Consider the following 21,663-nt stretch of genomic DNA (forward strand, 5'->3'; position numbering starts at 1 on the left):
CATAGGCATTGAGAGAGAAACAGAGAGGGTGAAATGGTAAGCAAGCATCCGTTTTCTTGGCTGGCTCTTGCAGATCGGTGTTCAGCAAAGCTTGTAATTGCACCACCGCGATCAGAGGAACGCTGCATCTCCCGGGGGGTGGGGGGTGAGGATGCAGAGATTTCGGGAGCCTGGGGTGGTAGGTGGAATATGATCCATATTCCTTCCCACCACCCTTTTGGGCTATGACATGCTGTATATTGGACGCTTCAAAACAGCAAAAGCAACATCTGGTTATTAATAGGCACTCGAGCAGCAGACGAGGCGCTGCTGGTGGGCTGCGCTTAATGGGGGAAGGTTTGAAGTGCTGCACGCCAGGAAGCCGTGTGGTCTTGCTCTGCAGGCCACTGTGCATCGTCTGCAGTGAGCTTGGGCAGGGGGCAGCTCCTTTGAATCCCGTCATATATTCCAGGCCTGGTTTCAGCTGTTGGGGGGGGGCAGCTATCGCTTCTCGGCCACCTTTAAGAATGAAAAGCTGGATTGGTATTGAAACGAAAGAAAGGGGCAAGGGCCAGAGCTCAGTGGTGGAACATCAGCTAGTGATTAGAGCAGGCATAGGCGAACTCAGCCCTCCAGATGTTTTGGGACTACAACTCCCATGATCCCTAGCTAACAGGACCAGTGGTCAGGGGTGATGGGAATTGTAGTCCCCAAACAGCTGGAGGGCCGAGTTTGCCTATGCCCGGATTAGAGTATCGGAAGCCTGAGTTCAAATCCCTACTTAGCCATGAAACTCACTGGGTGACCTTGGGCCAGTCACAGGGTCTCAGCCTAACCTGCCTTGTTAGGGTTGTTGTGAGGAAAAAATTGGAGTGGGGAAGAGAGCTTGGAAAAGAGGGAACTGAAAGGAGATACGATAACCATCTTCAAATATCTCAAGGGCTGTCAACTGATGGAGGGAACAAGCTTGTTTTTCTCCTGCTCTGAAGGATTCAAACCAGTGGCTTCAGGTTAAAAGAAAGGAGATTCCGACTAAACATCAGGAAGAACTTTCTGGAAGTTAGAACTGTTTGACAGTGGAACAGTCTCCCTCAGGAGGTGGTGGACTCTCTTTCCTTAGTGGTTTCCAAGCAGAGGTTGAGTGGTCATCTGTCATGAGTGCTTTAGTGGAGATTCTTGCATTGCAGGAGAGTTCAACTAGGTGAACCCTTCCAACTCTAGGTCCCTTCCAACTCTACAGTTCTATGATTTTATGGATGCCACCTTGAGCTGCTTGGAGGAAAGGTGGGAATATTAATGTAATAAATGAAATATAGATGAGGACGGTCCCCGGTTCAGTGTCTCCAAGCAGGACTGGGTCTGTCCTCAGTCGGAACCCCCAGAGAGCCATCATCTGTCATTGTAGAAAATGCTTAGCTGAAGGGTCTGATTCAGTATGAGGCAGGTTCCTGTGTTCCTATTACAGAAGGGAAGTAGCTAAGTGGCATACGCACCAACTTCCCTGGGGAAACGGACACCCCAGTTTTCCCTATGAGAGGACAGCAGCCAAAATGTATGGCACGATCTTGTGCAATGTTGAGCTGCACTTTTTTCAGGCGTGCACATTTTGGGGCACTGTTCCCACAAAAAAACTCTTTGGGGGGGTCGCAATCTCGTGCGGGCCACATGATTCACACTGGTGTGTGACCCCTGAAGTTAGTGTCCTAGTTTTGTGTATGAAGGTACGCAGTGGTAGAGCATGTAATTGCCAATAACCTGATATTATTCTGTGTAAACTCCTTCTAAATATTGTTGTATTTATCCAAAGAAAGCCTGCGTCTGTCAGCTGTCCGTTCATACGTATGTTGCCAACGCCATCATGTTGTTAAGCCATTGATTAAAGGAGATCATATCTCTGTTCTTCCAGTTCATCAGTACCAGTCTCTTGGCCACGTTAGGGTGTGAAGAATCCATTTCCGCTGCCATGTTGTCGATTTCCATACAGTGGGTATATCGTTCAAGAGCATATGTGGCAATCCTGCAGGATTCTCTTTCGGAGGCTGTTTATCAGGCTTATCAGGCTTGCTGACTCCAATCACCTCTTTATCGCCAACCTTTTTTTTCTTTTTCTTTTTTTTGCAAAGGCGTGCTGTTAAAGTAGTGCATCGCCTGCTGGAACGTCTGCTTATCTGTTTCAAAATGTGTGTGTGTGTGTGTTCTGCATCTGCATCCCTTTCTTTTGCTGCTCCAACCCCACTCGGGGTGTCGAAGTGGAGGAAATGCTGTCCCTGATTGACTTGGATGTCCTTAGAGTCTTGCATCTCCACTGATCTGCTCGCGGTTTCCTTTGTTTGCTTCATTGATCAGTTGCGTGGCCTCTGGAGGTCACGGGGCGGCACATTCATTAACCCAGCCCTTGTTCCTCCTAGCCGCTTGCTTCTCATAAATATGGGAACCTCGGGAAACATGGCGGCTGATATTTCATCTATGCAGCCAGAACAAGGTTGGGGGAGAAATTCATCTTCTCCTTATGTTTTGCTCCAGCCGACCTGAATGGCTTCTCCCAGACTTACACGCGGATCGGAGCGCAGCTCTCAATCAGATGATACGCTTCTTCAGATTTCGTGGTGCTATCCTGGTTCAAAAAAATGTCCACAGATTTCTTATCACGATCATTAATTTGATTTCTTACCTGCCCTTTCACCATAAGGGCCCAGGACAGTTTCAACAGCATGAAAATACAATATTAAAACAATTTGCATTCAAAAGAATAGGGTAGATCCTAGGGATATCAGTCTATCTATTGTATCCAATGTTGGCCATGGAATACATCCATAAAACATAATGGACATGACTAACTTTGGCCAATTAATCTCAGTGGGTTTACTCTTGAGTAGAACTAACAACCTTTATCTCAGGTGTTAGAGTAAAGAAGTGTGTATTATGTGGGACCCATAGGGTGAAGAGGATTGTGCAGATGTGGATTTGGGGGGGGAGGCATCAGAAAGCACACAAGATTCACGTTCTAGAGAATGATGTGTTTATACTGCTTAGAGATATTTGAAAGGTTTAGTAACGATTTATTGTAATAGTTGAGAGTGAATTGTTATATTGGGCGATATTCTGAGAGTACTATTTTTTGATGGTGTGCTATTATATTGTAATGGATTTTTTGAACATTATTTGATATAAGTTGCTTATGTTAAGTTGTATTTTTTACTGTGAGTTATTTGTTCTGGATCAGACTGATATGAGATGTGTGAACTTTGTTGAACATTTTGTTGTTTCTTCAGCATACAGACCTTCTTGTGCATTATAGAAAGACGGTATACAAATTAAAAGAGAAAATGAAATGAAATGAAATATTAAGTGGTATGTAAATGTTTTTACATAAACTAAGTGTGTACAATTTAAATGTTTTTAAATAAATAAATAAAATGTACAATCTCTGATTCGGAGGCTATATTTTATTATTTTATTTTCCGTTGCATTTACTTCCTGCCTTTATTCCCAAGAAACTCAAGATGGCGGACAGGGTTTCCCTCTCCCTCATTTAATCCTCACAGCAACCCTGTGAGGTAGGTTAGGCTAAGAAGCAGAGACTGACCCCCCCCCCAAAGTCGAAGCTCAATGAACTTCATGGCCAAGTAGTTTTTTGAAGCCTAGCTTCCCAAATCCTTGTCCGAAACTCTTACGGCTACACTACACTGACTATTGTATATTGTAACAGTGCATATGGAATAGACCATGTTCATGAGATGTGAAATGGTGCAAATGAAAGCCATGAATGAGATCTTGGGGTTGTGGTTGATTGCTCAAAGATGATGTCTCCCCAGTTTGTGATGCAGCGGTGGGGAAAAATGTGAATTCCATGCTAGGGATCATTAGGAAAGGAAAACAAAACTGCCAACGCCATCGTGTCCTTAAACAGATCAACCATACTTGGAATACAGTTTGGGTCACCTTGCCTCAAAAATGGTAGAGTTGGGAAAGATTCAGAAAAGAAAAGGTTGCAGAATTTGGGTTTGGAGAAAAAGCGAATAGGAGGAGACACGATAGAGGTGTGTAAAACTGTGTGTGGTATGAAGAATGAGGCTAGAGAAAAGTTTTTCTCCCGTGTAACACTAGAACTTGTCCTTCACCCCAGTATGGCTCCCCTTTATCACATACACAGCTCAACAAGATGACAGGAATCCACCAACAGCATATGAATCAATATGGCAAACCTGATCTGAAACATCCACCCACCCCACTCACACATGAAAACAAAGTTCATCACAGCCAATCACAAATGAACAACCACACCCTAGGCCAACCCCCAACCTCTCTCAACACCAAAGGAACACAAGCGAATAGCAAAGAGAACCTGCACAAGTGACACACAAAACCCAACACATACATTAAGTAAAATAGAAACATCACCACCCGACCTCTTCCCCACTCCACCTCTTTCCCCCTTTTCCTCCTAATGCAACACTAATGTCTCAACAAATGAAAGTGATCTGTAGAAAATGTAATTTGAAAAAAGAGACATTGCACATACTTTTGTAAACCAAGAAATGTTTAATAAAAACACATTGAAAAACAACAGCACTAGAACTTGTGGCTCTCCCATGAAGCTGAATGTCAGAACATTTGGGACGGGAAAGACAAGATACTTCTTCAAACACCACATGATTGAACTTTGGAACTCACTTCCACAAGAAGCACTGATGGTCACCAACTTGGACGACTTTCAGAAGATTAGACAAATTCCTAAAGGATAATGCTATTTGTGGGCGCCATCACTGAGAGCTATGTTCTTACCTTCACTGTCAGGTACAGCGTGCTTCTGAATATCAGGTGCTGGAAACCACACAAGGACTGAGTGCCCTCGCGCTCTGGTCCTGCTTACGAGTTTCCTGGGACTGGAAATCAGGAAATTCAACGTCTGATTGGCTGCTATGAGAACAGGATCCTGGGCTAGGTGGTCTAAACTTTCCTGATCCAGCAAGCTCTTATCTTCCTAAGTTCTTGAATTTCATTCCATGATATATGGGACAACGAGCTCTTCAAATCTCATCTTGGACTTGGATGAGGAGTCTGTGATTTTTTTAGGACCCATTTTCTTCCTAGCGTATACACATGCCACGCTCCTTTCCGTCTTCAAGCCTTGTCTGGTGGGGAGAGTTTTGTATCTGCCCCAGGGAGGTCTGACAGGTATCCAATAGGCTGCCGATTGGAGCTCCGTCCTCTGTACCCCACAGGGAGAAAGGACCCTTCTTCCCCCTCTTGTTTTCCATGTTTGAGCCTGTCTTCATTGTCGCTCAATTCATCCCTGGGAACAGATGGCCTCATTGTCTGCACTGTTTATCATCATCCTGTAAAGTACAAGGCTGTGAACCAGCGATGGAGGAACAAGGTTTGCTCCTTTGTTATCATGTCTGTTTCTGGTGTCACTCCCCACCCCCACCCCTTTTTTGCTTCCGATTGTCCCTGTCATTGAATGCTTTCGTGTTTTTCCTTGATTTGGCAAAGGGTGGAAGGCAGTGGGACAGGGTGGGTCGGAGAAGATATGGGAAAGGACTAAAATGCAGTTTAATCCTGCGTTTTGGAGAGTTGAATGGCTGTCTGGATGGTTAAACAGAAGGGTTGAAATGCAGGATAACCCTGGGGTTGTTTTGTTTATTTGTTTTTACAAATAATTTCAGCTCAACGTTGCTGCAGTAGCAAGAGCACTGGTTTGCGGGTGTGATTTCATTGATGGGTTTTTGGCCTTCAGTCTCGTTTCTGGATTTTGGACAGGGCATTTTGCTTGTGCTGTTTTGCTAGAGCTTTCTGTTCATTTTCCTCTCCCCACTGCTCACACATTGATTTAAAAAGTTGCAAAAGCACACACCAGCCTTAATGGCATTGCGCACCATCAAGATTATCCCATGCCCCATGTTTACCAAAATGTGGGAGTGTGTGTGCGCACATATAGGCCCATGAAACACTGCACAAGAAGAATCGTGTTGTGATGCAGTTACACTCCCCCCCCTTGTTTTTTTCCTCGGTGGTGTTTTTAATCAGTGTACACATGTGCATCAGTGCCATAGATTGGGAGAAAAGATGCAAATGGAATTTTAGCTCTGGAAAAAAACCAACCATGCATGCTCCAGGTCCCAGAGTTAATTGTAGAATTTCTGATTAGTAAAAACGGGAGCTCGGGAGATGGTGGAGAGCAGGCCAGCATGAACCCATGGGACAACAAAGGAAGAGAATTAAGGAAATCCTCTCATCTCTACCCGGCTTCAGACTGCAATGTGTCTTCTTTTTAACTCTGCGGTGGGCTGGAACATGTTGAGAATTTAATCCCCGCCCCTGTACTTTGCATGCAGTCCAAAGCTGCAGTCCACAGCAGTATTGTTAAGTCCTAAGGTGACAAAGAACTGATGGGCTCTTAATATTGATATGTGTCTCTGGGGCTTGGTGATAGAACACCAGTTCTGCACAGAAGGTCTCAGGTTCAATTTCTGGTATGTTTGGGAAAGTCCTGTCTGTGAAGAGCCGCTGCCAATCGCTGCCAATCGCTGTAAACCAGGCTTTCCCAAACTTGAGTCTCCAACTGCTTTTTGGACTACAACTCCCATCATCCCTAGCTAGCAGGACTAGTGGTCAGGGATGATGGGAATTGTAGTCTCCAAACAGCTAGAGACCCTAGTTTGGGAAACCCTGGTGTAGACCTTGCTGAGCTATATGGATCAAAGGTCTAACTTGGGTACCAGGCAGCATCCTACATTCCTAAGAGGAGGGGGGTGGATAAGGAATTAAATTTAATATAAACATGATTCCCCCCCCCCAGTACAGTAGTGTGTGCTCATTTTCTACAATCTCACCTTGTAAGCACAGAATGTATTATCTGATCCCCAAGTCCAGAAACCCAAGAATCGTAGCTTGAGCTTCTTTCTGTGAAAGAAGTTTCTGGAACTTAATGACCATGGAAAAATTGGCTTGCAATCAAACTTGCCTGGTAAGATTGCAGAAGGAAAACACCTGGCGGAGAGCTGCTGGAATTTCTAATGGTTTGTAGATGCGATTACCTTGCACCTCTTTGCTTCTTATGACTTACAGAGGCTGTGTTTGTTTGCTTACTTAATGTTTAATTAAAGCGAGTTCATTCAGAACCCCCCCTTTTTTCCCTTGGATAAAGATTTGGGTGGAACGAGATGAAATTCCATTGCTTCCCCACTAGGGAGTTGTGGATTCCAGAAAGAGGAGCTCCTTTGCCACCAGTGCTTAGATGTGCAGAGGTGAACACACAACTGAGAGAAATAGACCTGGGATAGAAAAGCAAAGGGAGTAGGGGTTTGGAAGGTGGTCCTCACAGAAACAAACGAATCCATGGTGTGGAGAGAGAGAAAATATTTTTCTCCCTCCCTCATAATACTAGAATTCTGGGGCACCCACAGAAGTTGCATGTTGGAAGATTCAGGGCAGCCAAAAGTACTTTTTCATACAGCGAACAGCTAAAGCTATGGGATTTGCTCCTATAGAATGTGATTATGGCCACCAACTTGAATGGCTTTAAAGGAGGATTTGACCAACTTATGGAAGATACGTCTATCAACAGTTATCAGCCACAGTGGCAAGGTCCTGCCTCCACTGTTGGAAGCCAGTGCCTCTGAAGATCTGGTGCTGGGGATAATGATGGGGAGAGTGTTCTTGCACTCAGATCCTTGTTGCATGCTTCCTGTGGGCACCTCAGTGATTGCAGAGGTTTGGACTAGGTGGTGAAGAGGAGGAGGAGGAGGAGGAGTTTGGATTTGATATCCCGCTTTATCACTACCCAAAGGAGTCTCAAAGCGGCTAACATTCTCCTTTCCCTTCCTCCCCCACAACAAACACTCTGTGAGGTGAGTGAGGCTAAAAGACTTCAGAGAAGTGTGACTAGCCCAAGGTCACCCAGCAGCTGCATGTGGAGGAGCGGACACGCGAACCCGGTTCACCAGATTATGAGTCTACCGCTGTTAACCACTACACCACACTGGCTCGGCACCACACACCTTGGGGTCCCTCCCAATTCTACAATTCAGCAATTAAGCTTAGCCTGTGAGTGAGTGACTGGCCCGATGTCATCCAGTGAGCTTCAGGGTTAAGTGGGGATTTGAACCCTGATCTCCCAAGTCCTAGTCTGGCGAACTAACCACTACACCTCTAGTCCACCTCTGCCTCTTTTCACAGAAGCCCTCTTTACCCCTCTTTACCCAGGCTTCTCCGCGTTCCGGTGTGTTTACATTGCCCTCCGACAGTGCAGCTCTGCAGTAAATGGTCCTGTAATTCTTATAAAGGATTGTAGCTGTCAGCAGCTGAAGGAACTACGGCGGAATTCATTTTTTCTTTTTAAAGAAAAAGTTCTGAGTCGGCAAAAAACACACACAGAGCAGAGATGGATTGCGGCCGGTTTTCCCAGAGCTCTGCTGAACATTTGAGATTATGAGGGTGTCAGGAAAGCCTCAAGTTGTGACTTAGGAGCTACCCTAAACTAACCTGTCTGGGTAATAAACTGCTTCTCACCCCAAATGCTGATCCCTTGCTGGCTTTAGTGCTCTGCTAAACACACAAATACCGGGACGAGTTTCTTTGTAAGATTACCTCATAGAGCTGTTTTTGGACTGCAACACCCATCTGCATCCACAGGAAGGGCTGTAGGGTCTCATTCCTGTTCTCGGGTTTTAAAAGCTGCTGCTGCTGCTGCTGTTATTATTAATATTCACTTCTAAGGTGCATAAAATATTCTGCTGCATGTTGATTCAAAGATAGGAGAGTCCCTGCCTGCAGGACCACAATTGAATAGGCATAGTGAAAGAGGAAAAAGCAATGAGGAGGGCAGAGAAAAGCAAGCGCTAGAAGCCCAGTGATGGTTCCCGCCTGCTGGAAGAAAAAACTTATCTTAATAGGGAATGGGACCCTGTTATATTATTCCAAAGTTTTAACTTCTGTGCGCTGCCAATGACATCAAGAGCACAGGGGAGCTCAGCCAACTTTCGCTGTAAACCTGCTGACCACTTCCAAGTCCTAACCCACCCCCTGACAGCCACCCCTTCCCCCCAACTACCTGGTAATGGGAATAGGAATGGGGCAGCGGGGCTCATGAACTAGGTCTGAGCTCTCCATTGTGTGCAGGAAAGCCTCCACTGCAGCACACCAGAGGCCATGAACTCCAGGTGTTATCACAGGTCTCTTTGAATGGGAAGGATGCCAAATTGGGATGGGGTGAGCCCAGACTTCAGAGGAGCTGGGCTTGGCTTGTGATGGGCTTGGCAGTGCCAAAGTTGGGGAAACGAGCAACATGGAAAGGTGAGAAGCTGTCTTTATACTGAGTCGGACCTCAGGCCTGATCAGCTTGAGGATGTCTTCTGCCTTCCTAGTTGGAAGGGACAACACTCACAACTTATGAACGGTAAATATAATAAATATAATATATATTTGGAATAAATATAATAACATTTGGAATGAGTTTATGCAGAATGTAGTACACTGTTAACATCTACATAAGCATTAGGTTAATAAAAGTATACAGTCATACCTCGGGTTACAGACGCTTCAGGTTGCGTTTTTTTGGGTTGCGGACAGCAGAAACCTGGAAGTACCAGAACAGGTTACTTCCGGTCTTCGGCGGCCGTGCATGCGCAGAAGCGCTAAATTGCATTTTTCACATGCACAGAAGCACCAAATCGCAACCCATGCATGTGCAGATGCACCGCTGCGGGTTGCGGACGCTGCGGGTTGCGTACGTGCATCCGGATCACGTTCACAACCAGAGTGTCCACTGTATCAGTTTATATAAGAATGTACGTATGGGAGTATCTTATATTGCATTTCTGTATATATTTATTTTCTTTCTTACAGTATACACATCTTTGTTTTTTCTTTCTTTCACTTCCCCTTCTTTTTTTCTGTATCACTTTATTTTTTACAAATGAAATTATTTCATATATATATATATATATACAGTGCTTTTTTTCTGGGGGTACGTAGGAATATGCATACCCCTGAACATTTTGTGAATCTAAGCTTGACCTCATTGAGGGGCAGTATTTCAATATTAGGAAAATGAGAGTACCCTTAAACATTGTTTTAGAAAAAAAGCACAACACACAGAAAGTTGGAAGGGACCCTGAGAATCATCTAGTCCAATCCCCTGCAATGCAGGAATATGCAGCTGTCCCATACGGGGATCGAATCTGCAACCTTTTTTTTTTTAATGTTTTATTAGTTGAATATAAGAACAACATATAATCAAATACAAGCAATGAAATAGTTTTCCCCTTCTCCCCCCCCCCAAAAAATAGCCCCAACTACGTCCAGGTAATGACATTAGTAATATAATCAAATCAAAAATTATTTCTACGGTTGCTGGTTTAAAAAATATTATTCCACATTCTCCCATGTGTCTTAGGTGGTTTAAATGCATGTTCTTTCTTTGATGCAGATGTAATAAAGGAGGAGCACATTATGTAAAAGTTATGTAGTTTCTCACGTTGTTTTCTTTCACATACCCTTTCTGTTAACCTTTCCATCAATAAGTAGTTATCAGCACCATGCTCTAATCTAACCAACTGAGCCATCCTGGCTGATAATAGGGCACCTTAGGTTTTGGGGTTGAGTGCGGCCCCCAGGCCTCCCTGTCTGGCCCTCAGGACTCTTCCCAGGCTACACAACTCTCTGACCCTGCGTTGCATGCCGGCTGGGAATTGTGTCATTTAGAAAGGTTTCCCCACACCTGGTCTTCACTGACAGGCAGTAGATTCCCCCCCCCCCCCCAGGGTTTGGAATGGGCATCCTTTCGCACTGAGGTGCCAGAGATTGAACCTAATAATAATAATAATAATAATAATAATAATAATAATAATAAATTTATTATTTATACCCCACCCATCTGGCTGGTCTGCCACTCTGGGCAGTTTCCAACACAATATTAAAATATGGTAATGCATCAAACATTAAAAGCTTCCCTAAACAGGGCTGCCATCAAATGTCTTCTAAAAGTCTTGTAGTTGTTGTTCTCTTTGACAATCTGGTGGGAGGGCGTTCCACAGGGCGGGTGCCACTGATTCCTCTTTTGAGCAAAGCAGACCCACTGCCACTGAGCTGTGGATGAGTAGCATGTCAGAGGCTGCAACCTCTGGAACTCCTACATACTTGAGTATGTAGCAAGGGGGCTTGTGCTGGACCCATTAGGAGCCTTTCCCAAACCTCAGAGGAGCGACGAGCCCACCTTGCAATGGGCTTGGCCAGTTTCCCCAAATCCCGCAAATGCCGCCACCTCCAAGTATCCCTGGCGGGTTGTCTTCTCGTCTCCGAGTCAAATCGCTTGTTACCATTTTTTTTTATTACGTTGCCCGAGCTCTCTGCATGCTCTTTAATCGCCTCGTGTGATGCGTTGGGAAGAGAGAGGGGCCGCTGATCACAGGTATCAGCTGCGCAGACGACTTCAGTCAGCCGCCATCTAAGGAGCAGGAGACGAAAGGGAAGGGAAGAGGCGCACTCTTGGGACGCCCGCTATTGTTCATACCAGTTGACACGGCCCATTAATAACCCCTTTGCCTTGAGCGCTGTGGAGGTTCGCTGTGATGGAAGATGAATTTGAAGTGGCATTGATTCCTGACGGGCTGGCCCTTCGCTGCCCCTTTCAGCTGTCGCTGGAGGAGGAGGAGGAGGCTGGGGTCTCCGCCAGCGGTGCACTCCTTCGCCTCTCCATGTGGTGCCGTCGAAATGGCCACGCCATGGGAGGCTGTTGGCATTACTAATGCATGGGCCGATCAGCCACGCTCATTTTCTCCTTGGATGGCTCTGCCTCTGTGAGCCACTTTTCTGTAAGTGACTTCTCAGGGATAAGGCTTTTCAGAAGTCCAGGGTGGTTTCGTAGAATTGTAGAGTAGGAAGGGACCTTCGTTGTCATCTAGCCCAACCCTCTGCAATGCAAGAATGTGTAGGCTGTCTCAAATGGGGATCGAACCTGTAACCTTGTCATTATCAGCGCCATGCTCTAACCAACTGAGCTATCCAGGTATCTTGATTTCCTGCGAATATTTTCAGACTGGGCCCCAGGAATCTCCCAAAGAGAGAGAGGCAGGATGCCCTCACTGATTTTCCCTCACCTTTAATTTTATTTCATGGGGCAGAGGGCTATGGGTGGCTACTAACGCCAATGGCTGTGCCCTCCTTTGCAGTTTGAATACCAGTTGTCAGAAAATGCAGGAAAGGAGAGAACTATTGCACTCAGGTCCATAGCTGTCAACGTTTCCCCCCTTTTAAGGGAAATTCCCTTATTCCAAATAGGATTCCTTGCAAGAAAAGGGAAAAGTTGACAGGTATGCTCAGGTCCTGCTTACAGGATTCCCACAGGCATCTGGTCACCCAGAGTAAACAGAAGAGTTTACTACTACACGCCACCACTGCAGCTAGAACCTTATTGGCACAAAGGTGGAGAACAAGTGTAGTACCCACTAAGGAAGAATGGCTGCGTAAGTTGTTCAAATATGGTGGACTAGCTGGTCTGAAGAACAGGATAAGAGAAAACGAAGATAAGGAGGAATGGATAGTGTTTATTGACTATTTCGAGAACCAGTGTGGGCAAATACATGGCTTAGCAGGTCTTGTTCAACACATAGATTCAACTGTAATCCATATACTCATTTTCCATTGGTGTGTTTGGTGTGTTGACACAAGAACCCCCAGTACCAGGTGCTCAGACTTCTCCTTGAAGACTGGAGGGTTTGAGTCCAGTTAAAAGAAAAAGGAAGCAAAGGGGGGAAAGAAAACCTCCCTCTCATGAAATCACCAATTTGTAGAGCATGAGACTCTTAATCTCACGGCTGTTGGTTCAAGCCCCACTTTGGGCAAGAAGTTTCCTGCATTGCAGGGGGTTGGACTAGATGACTCTCATACAGTGGTACCTCGGGTTAAGATCCTAATTCGTTCCGGAGGTCCGTTCTTAACCTGAAACCATTCTTAACCTGAGATGCCACTTTAGCTAATGGGGCCTCCTGCTGCTGCTGCGCCGTCGCCACGTGATTTCTGTTCTCATCCTGAGGCAAAGTTCTTAACCTGAGGTACTATTTCTGGGTTAGCGAAGCCTGTAACCTGAAGCGTCTGTAACCTGAGGTACCACTGTAGTCGCTTTACAACTCTACAGTTCTGTGAAATCAGCAGGTGCAAATATTACAAAATCTGTGTGCCTATGCGTAAGTGGCCACCTTAAGGCTATTGTTTTGTTGTTGTTGTTGTTGTTGTTGTTTTAAAAAAACCAGCCTCTAAATCAGAGGGGGGGTCAGTTTCAGTCCCCAGGGTTAAACGTCTCCCCCAGCAGCCCTCTCTATCTCATCCTCAGAGCCTTCCCCAGCCCCCTCAGTTTGCCCTGTTTCGTTCCCTTGAAGCCTTTGCCTGGCTGGAATGTGTCCTGGAGCTTACCACCAGCCTTCTGGACAGAGTAACATTTGCATCTGTTGCCCCCATTGTTTGCCTTCTGCCCACCCTCCGTTGGCAGGTAGCCCCCAGATAGTTGCCTTAAAGGTAATGCACCTCTCTGGTTGAGAGGATAAGAAGGTTCCCCAGCCCTGCTCCAAACAGATTGGGAACAGAATAGCAGTTGATGAAGGGCCGGCCCGTTATGATGGCAATTGTCTGGCTCCAGTTGGCAGCCTCGCAACCGCATTCCATGTCTTCCCTGCTTTTAATAATTGGGCCAGAGCTGAGGACCACTTAGATATCCTGGTGAACCCATTTGCAAAGCGCTCCCCTTGGGCTTCCCACAAACCTCGCCACATCCCACTGGTCTTGACAGCCTGTCTTCACAAATTAGGGGGAAAGCGGGCGAGAATGCGAATGGCGGGGTGATGAAGGGATGAGTCACCCATCCAATTTGCACATTTAAAATACATGAGGCTCTTTCGGGGCGGGAGTTAGTGACCTGGAAACTGCAGATGGACCATCGAGAGTCAGACGGTGGCGACTGCTGTTTGCACAGCCTGCCCCCACCTCCCCAAAGCAGGTGTCGCTACAAGAAGAAAGGGACTCCCAGGGAAAGGGATCTCCAGCAAAAAGATCCTGGGCTAGGCAACAATGACAAAAGAGTCCCACCCCACCTTGAAAAAGATTCTCCAATATATTGCTGTATGAACTTCTTTGAGCAAAAATAATCCGCTTTGTCAGAAGTAGCCATGGCAGATTTTAAAAGCAGGGGCGGTATTAGTCAGATTTAAAATACTGCATTCATTTTAGCGTGGTTTTCCCAAGATTTTCCTTGTGTGGGATTCTTACTTGTTTTAGATTATTATTATTTTTTAAAAAAGGTAATAAGTAAAGGTAAAGTTAAAGGGACCCCTGACCATTAGGTCCAGTCGTGGCCGACTCTGGGGTTGCGGCGCTCACCGAGGGAGCTGGTGTACAGCTTCCAGGTCGTGTGGCCAGTATGACTAAACGACTTCTGGTGAACCACAGCAGCGCACGTTTACCTTCCCACCAGAGCAGTACCTATTTATCTACTTGCACTGGCATGCTTTTGAACTGCTAGGGTTGGCAGGAGCAGGGACTGAGCAACGGGAGCTCACCCCATCACGGGGATTCGAACCTCCGACCTTCTGATCAGCAAGTCCTAGGCTCTGTGGTTTAACCCACAGCGCTAAGTGTCAAACTATGTGTTATACTTAATGCACAACATGCACCCTTTTTTATTTGCAGTCGTGTTGTGGAGCAATTTTTGTGGAGTTTGCATATGCAAGGAGCGGGAGGGGTATCACATCCTATCCATGACCCCCACCTCCTCCCTGCAAAATTAAAAAACAATCCCACCCTCCAACATGGCTTAGGCACTGGGTTTAGGACCAAAGTTTCCTTTGACAGCAGTGGGAACTGTGTCCACCCCCCCAAAAAAATCTCAAAGCTGGTGAGGGGGGGGGGCCAACAGCTGGAGAAGGAACCCTCCGAATGCACTGCAGTGCTGATAACAAAACCTGTGCAGCTGTAAGCAATTAAAAAGTAAAAAAGAAACATAGTGGCACAATTGGCACCAAGAAATGCTTCCAGAGCACTGGCAATGATGCCATGCAAGACAAGATACCTTTGCAATGAATGGATTTTGCCGGGGCCCATTGGGCTGCTTCAGACACAGCCCTTCTGCTTGGATGTTCTGGTTTTTATGCGCCTCCAGTGTTTTGCAAAGGTCAAGATGTAACAAACGACCTGCAGGCAGCAAGGCTTGAGCTTGTGAGAACAACATCCCAGCCCACTCTCAGCATGTGATATTGCATTCTCCTGGTGCTCGGAACATCTCCTTGTTCATGTATCCACTACCAGGTTTTTCTCAGTGATGCTTCCTTACCTAAAAGATTAAACAAAGTCACATGGGGTGAGAGAGAGAGAGAGAGAGAGAGAGAGCGCAATTCTAACAAGGGCTATTAGCTATGCTATCTGAATGGAACCTAGAAACTTAGGATGCTGCTGTTATCTCAACTTAAATCGGTGGTCCATCCATCTCAGCATCATTTAAACAAATTTTAGGCTTGCAGGATCTACATAGGAAGCTGTTTTATATGGAACCACACCATTGGCCCATATTGCATTGATCAACTGGGCAGCATTTTTGATTGGGTACGTATGGCTGCGTATCAATGTTGGTGCTGATCTATAAAGTCCTAAATGGCCTTGGCCCAGTATACCTGAAGGAGCATCTTCACCCCCATCGTTCAGCCTGGACACAAAACGAATCTTGATGCAGAAACAAGCACAATTTAGGTTTGGGGGGGGGTGCCATGCTATATCACTGCAAATCTGCATGTCAGCGTTGTTGAGAGAGGATAAAAGGATGGATCTGAGAGCCCCAGCAGACAAGCACACACGCTCCAGTTCTGGAACTAATTTTAGACATCCTCCAAGTCCGGCTGGAATTCCGGAAGAGTGGAGCAATTTAGAGGAACATCAAAAGGAACAACGGAGGGAAAATCCTCCCATCCCTGACCTTTCCGTGGTTGATATTTCCCTCTTCCTTTCTTTCCTCTCTTTGCCACTTGAAATTGTGGCTCCTTTCCGCGCTCTCTCCTGTGTCCACCGCTAAACATCAAAGACAGTAGGCACTTTAATTTTGCATATCTGCTTCACCCATCAGTGCTTCTGTCTTGACATCGTCATCTGCCATTTCTTAACAGCTGTTGCTGTCCCCTTTTTGCTGACCTTCTTTCCTTTGATGCTTTGGTTATTTTCTGTTCCTTTCTTTCATTCCTTGTGTGTTGTTCGGTTTAAGATGGCTAGACTTCTGGTTCCGAAACAAAGCATTTTGTTTTATTTTCCCCCACAAAGGTAGGACACTACTAGCAGGTGATTCCCTAGACCAGATAGATGGGGGGTGGGCTGCTTTTGTTGAGCTTACACTCCCCCCTAAAGGAGCAGGAACATCTGGATCCATCACGGTTGCCAGAGGCTCAGGTGGACTCAGTGATGCAGCGTGCCGTCCATCAGTTTTGGCTAGTGGCCCAGCTATGCCCCTATCTAGACAGTGATAGCCTAGATTCTGTCATCTGCTAGCCGTGATGGCTGGGTCAGAGCCAGTATTTCTCCCAGTACAGTGGTACCTTGGTTCACAACTGCCTTGGTTCTCAAACACCGAAAACCTGGAAGTAAGTGTTCCGGTTTTCGAATGTTTTTCAGAAGCCAAACGTCCGATGTGGCTGTTGGCTATTGTTTCCGGGGCACCTGCACCAATCAGAAGCTGTGCCTTGGTTTTTGAAATTTTTGGAAGTCAGATGGACTTCCGGAACTAATTAAGTTTGGCGCTTTTTTTTTTTGCCATTTATTTTGCGTTTTTGAGGTTTTTTTGGTTAATTTGTTTTTGTGACTGTGTTGAACCCAGTTCAGCTACTGATTGATTGATTGATAGTGTGACTGCGGAAATGGATAAAAGCCCCCCGTCCAAACAATGACCATCATCAGTGCAGGTAAGAAAAAATAATTATTTTTATTTTTATTATCTACAATACTGTCTTTATTTATTTTATAGTACAGTACACTGATTATTGCTTTCGTTTTATGGATCAGTGGTCTCGTTAGATAGTAAAATTCATGTTAAATTGCTGTTTTAGGGGTTGTTTTGCATTACTTTCATTGGGAAAGCGTACCTTGGTTTTGGAACGCTTTGGTTTTGGAACGGACTTCCGGAATGGATTAAGTTTGAGAACCAAGGTACCACCATACTAGCTTCTAGGAATCATGAATAGAGAGTTGCTGTTGTTGGGCTCGGGTCCTGCTTGCTTGGCCACTGTGAGAAGGATGCTGAACTTGACAGAATTTAAGAGGGGTGTGTGTGTGTGTGTGTGTTTGTGTGTGTGTGTGTGTGTGTGTGTGTGTGTGTTTGTTTTTACAATTTATTGATTTTCCAAAAAGAAAAATATAAAAAATAATGACAACAATATATAACATGAACACACACACACACCATAAGTACCGTATTTTTTGCTCTATAAAACTCACTTTTCCCCTCCTAAAAAATAAGGGGAAATGTGTGTGCGTCTTATGGAGCGAATGCCGGCTGCGCAGCTATCCCAGAAGCCAGAACAGCAAGAGGGATTGCTGCTTTCACTACGCAGCAATCCCTCTTGCTGTTCTGGCTTCTGAGATTCAGAATATTTTTTTCTTGTTTTCCTCCTCCAAAAACTAGGTGCGTCTTGTGGTCTGGTGCGTCTTATAGAGCGAAAAATACGGTAATTTTTTAACATGTAATTTTTCTTGACTTCACTCCACTCCCTCCTTGGTTTCATTGTTTAATACTTGTTCATGCACATCCACAAAACCTTATATTCTTGATAATCCAATTTTAAACCCTTTTCATCTTAATACAAGTGACTTTTAACAGTTATACCAGTGTATAAATCTGTACACAAAGCTTAAAGAATATGCAATAAATGTTTACCGCTTTTTTAAAAAATTCAGAGTCCTTCCTTTCTTGGGTTTCATGTTATCTAATTTGTCCTGCATAAAGTGGTACCTCGGGTTAAGAACTTAATTCGTTCCGGAGGTCCGTTCTTAACCAGAAACTATTCTTAACCTGAGGTACCACTTTAGCTAATGGGGCCTCCCGCTGCTGCTGCACTGCCGCTCCACGATTTCTGTTCTCATCCTGAAGCAAAGTTCTTAACCTGAGGTACTATTTCTGGGTTAGCAGAGTCTGTAACCTGAAGTGTCTGTAACCCGAGGTACCACTGTAGTTCAAAAGTTTATTTAGCCAATCTTCTTCTTCTTTCATGGAGGCTTCTTCCTTCTGAATGAGCTACCTGGTCTAGGCCTGGCATCCACTCTCAAGTACAGGATCAAAGTCTTTAGCTCTGTATGTCCATCAAATCCTGTACATAATTTAAGAGGGATGTTAAGGAGGTGAGTTGGGTGAGTCGACTGTACAGAATATCAAAACTTCTCAAGAGCTACTTGCAGGGAGTGTCAAAATTATAAAGCACCCACATCTGGCCATGTTACCCCACTCCCCTCTTTATTGATGGAGCCTGTTACAGATGTGCTGTTCCATCCCTACTCCTTCCTAAACATAAAAACACCTTGTTTAATTTAACAGCTTGAAATGCCTCAGGCCCTCAAAAGGACCCCAGTGTACATTATCTACATTTTTTCTATTCACTCTACCCCCCCCCCATTTTTATATCCCCTCCTTCCTTTCACATAACAACACGTGGACATTCCCCCCCCCTTCATTTAGCTTCTCAACACCCCCAAAAGGTATGTTAGAGTGGCTTAGAGTGACTCCAAAGTTCACCCAGTGGTCTTTGCACCTAAATGGGTATTTCAACCCAAGCGATCTTAGCCTTTGTCTCACAGTGTTTCTCGAACTTAGGTCTTCAGCTGTTGTTGGACTACAACTCCCATCATCCCTAGCTTTCAGGACTGGTGGTCAGGGATGATGGGAGTTGTAGTCCAACAACAGCTGGAGGCCGAAGTTCGAGGAACACTGGTCTAACCATTGCACCGCACTATTTATTATTTTTTAAAATCTCTGTTTTCCCAGTGCTGCATAGGCCCACTGTTAGACCTACACATCTCCTTCGCTTTTGCATATCTCAGTTTGTTATGCCCTTATATTCACGGTTTCCCAAGTTTCATCACGGTTGCGAAATACGTATACTTTCTGTTATTCATCTGACAAATTTCTAGAGGGTATGTATCTCTTAATTAGCATTTCCTGTTCTTGCCCTCCTTTTGTTCTGACTGATCAGACTCAGTCTGGTAACTGTCAGCTCGGATATATCGCAAGATGGATTAATATTTTTTCTCTGCATCTCAGTGTGCCCAGAAGAAAGCATAGGTGGGAAACGTGGAATGCTTTGAACAGTTGTCCAAGCCTCAGCAGGCATTTGTACTGGCCCTTGTTTTTCATCCTCCTGTGCAGCTAAGGCATCTTGATAGTTTTCTATCCTCTCATCTCGAGCAACACAAGATTTGAGTCTTCCTTGGATCATTTTTTGGCAGTTCTTCCTCCAACTAGCTGTAACTGCAAGCTGTAACATATATATCATTATATGTTACACATATTTTTCTACGTATTCTTTCATATGTGCGTGTTGAGCACAATACTGTGGTACCTCAGGTTACATATGCTTCAGGTTACATACACTTCAGGTTACAGACTCCGCTAACCCAGAAATAGTGCTTCAGGTTAAGAACTTTGCTTCAGGATGAGAACAGAAATTGTGCTCTGGCGGCGCGGCAGCAGCAAGGAGGCCCCATTAGCTAAAGTGGTGCTTCAGGTTAAGAACAGTTTCAGGTTAAGAATGGACCTCCGGAATGAATTAAGTACTTAACTCGAGGTACCACTGTATAGTAATTTTTTATCTTTTGGCTCTTGTTGTCTGTTTGCTGTCATACAGGGACGCTGATTCCACTGGATCCTGTCCCCACCCCCGACAATCTCTGTCCTTGTTTGTGCTCACCTCTGTTATGTCCAGGGTCATTCTCGAATCTTTGCTTGCAAACCTGTTAAAGGCAGCCAGTAATCTTTGCCCATTTTCTGAGCAGGTGGCAAGTTGGTTGCTTTGCATGCAAATAGATGTGAGGTTTGTTGCGCTGGCTGCTGATGTCACAGTGGTGCACAGAGGCAATTTACTCTATTCCATTTTCTCAATACTCCTCTCCTTGTTTTCCATGCTGGGCATTCCACTCTTTCTGAATTCTCCCCTAGCTGCGATAATTTCCAAAATTAAACCTGGAAGTGGAGCGTGTGTGCTTTGCCACAGTGCCAGTTCACTCAATTCATTTCCTACTTTGACTTCCTCTCATCTTACGCGTATGTTTTGATAAAACTCTGCTAAAAAGGGGCATTACAGTCGTACCTTGGAGGAAGAATGGAATCCATTCTGGAAGTCCATTCAACTTCCAAAAATAGATCGCAAACTGGAACGTTCACTTCCGGGTTTGCGGAGTTCGGGAGCCAAAACGTTTGAGAACTAAACTGTTCAAAAACTAAGGTATGACTGTAATCTGATTGTGGTATGTGATTGCCTCAAGATGCTGTTTGTGTAGGGTTTTTACTAAAACACCCATTTTATTTCTTAAGGTTTCTATCCAGCTTTTCGTACAAATACTGTCTCCCAAAGTGATGCACATCTTGTAATGACAGTAACAACGGGAAAGCTTTGTCTTCCAGTTTTGGGGAAACTGCAGAGCAGATTTGGGTGGGCACAGCAGTAGAATCATAAAATAGAATTTTAGAGCTGGAAGGGACCACAATGCAAGGATCTTTTGTCCAACATGGTGCTTGAACCGTTGACCCTGAGATTAAGAGTCTCGTGCTCTACCAACTGAGCTATCCCAGCTGTCACTGACTGGGGGGGAGTCCTGTGGCATGAGCAGAAGCTATTCCATTCTAAGCGCTGGCTGGTCCCATTGGGACGGATAGGGCAGAAGGCAGGGAGACCAGCAGTAGGTGGCGCCAGAGCCAACAGCAGGCAGAAACAGGTGGATTTAGTTCTGTTGCTGCCCTTGCTGCAAATTCTACAAGGCTAGCACTAAGGAACCAAGAAGGAGAAAACTGGCAAATAGTGCTACCTCCTCCTGAACTGTTCTTATGCAAGAAGGCAGGCAGATGGGGGCTGGTGCCCCGTTTGCTCTAACGGACTAGAAGTTATAGTGCAAGCGGATTGTGGGTGGCGCTGTGGTCTAAACCACTGAGCCTCTTGGGCTTGCCGATCAGAAGGTCCAGAGTTTGAATCCCTGTGACAGGGTGAGCTCCAGTTGCTCTGCCCCAGCTCCTGCCAACCTAGCAGTTCGAAAGCACACCAGAGCAAATAGATAAATAGGTGCAGCGGGTAGGTAAACGGTGTTTCTGTGTGCTCTGGTTTCTGTCACAATGTCCCATTGCTCCAGAAGTGGTTTAGTCCTGCTGGCCACATGACCTGGAAAGCTGTCTGTGGACAAACACTGGCTCCCTCGGCCTGAAAGCGAGATGAGTGCCACAACCCCATAGTCGTTGTGACTGGACTTAACCATCCAGGGGTCTTTTACCTTACTTTTTTACCTTTATACTGCAAGCATCTCTGGGGTAACAGGTTGGAGAAGGCTGTGTTACAGGTTCCCTCACACGATTATATTGCCTTAGCCTTCCTGTCAGATGGGCACTTCTCATATCTGGACCTGCAAAAAAGGTATAAGGACGTAAGATCCTACCACGGAGAGCCATGTAGGGTGCAATCC

At 45.4% G+C, this 21,663-nt stretch overlaps 1 protein-coding gene and 1 long non-coding RNA gene across 2 annotated transcripts in view; one reads left to right on the forward strand and one right to left on the reverse strand.

The window, feature by feature from the left end:
- Window positions 1-21,663, forward strand: part of LOC310711319 (kazrin-like) — a 214,299-nt gene that overhangs the window by 46,694 nt on the left and 145,942 nt on the right. The gene's annotated exons all lie outside the window — the stretch shown is intronic.
- LOC310711479 lies at window positions 18,174-20,338 on the reverse strand. The gene is made up of 3 exons (XR_014528484.1): window positions 19,905-20,338; window positions 19,339-19,472; window positions 18,174-18,311 (listed from the first exon to the last, which is right to left on the reverse strand). It is a non-coding gene; the product is annotated as an uncharacterized lncRNA (long non-coding RNA).

The sequence above is a fragment of the Podarcis liolepis genome (genome assembly GCF_965112155.1).
Source record: "Podarcis liolepis genome assembly, chromosome: 7".
Classification (NCBI taxonomy): Eukaryota; Metazoa; Chordata; class Lepidosauria; order Squamata; family Lacertidae; genus Podarcis; species Podarcis liolepis.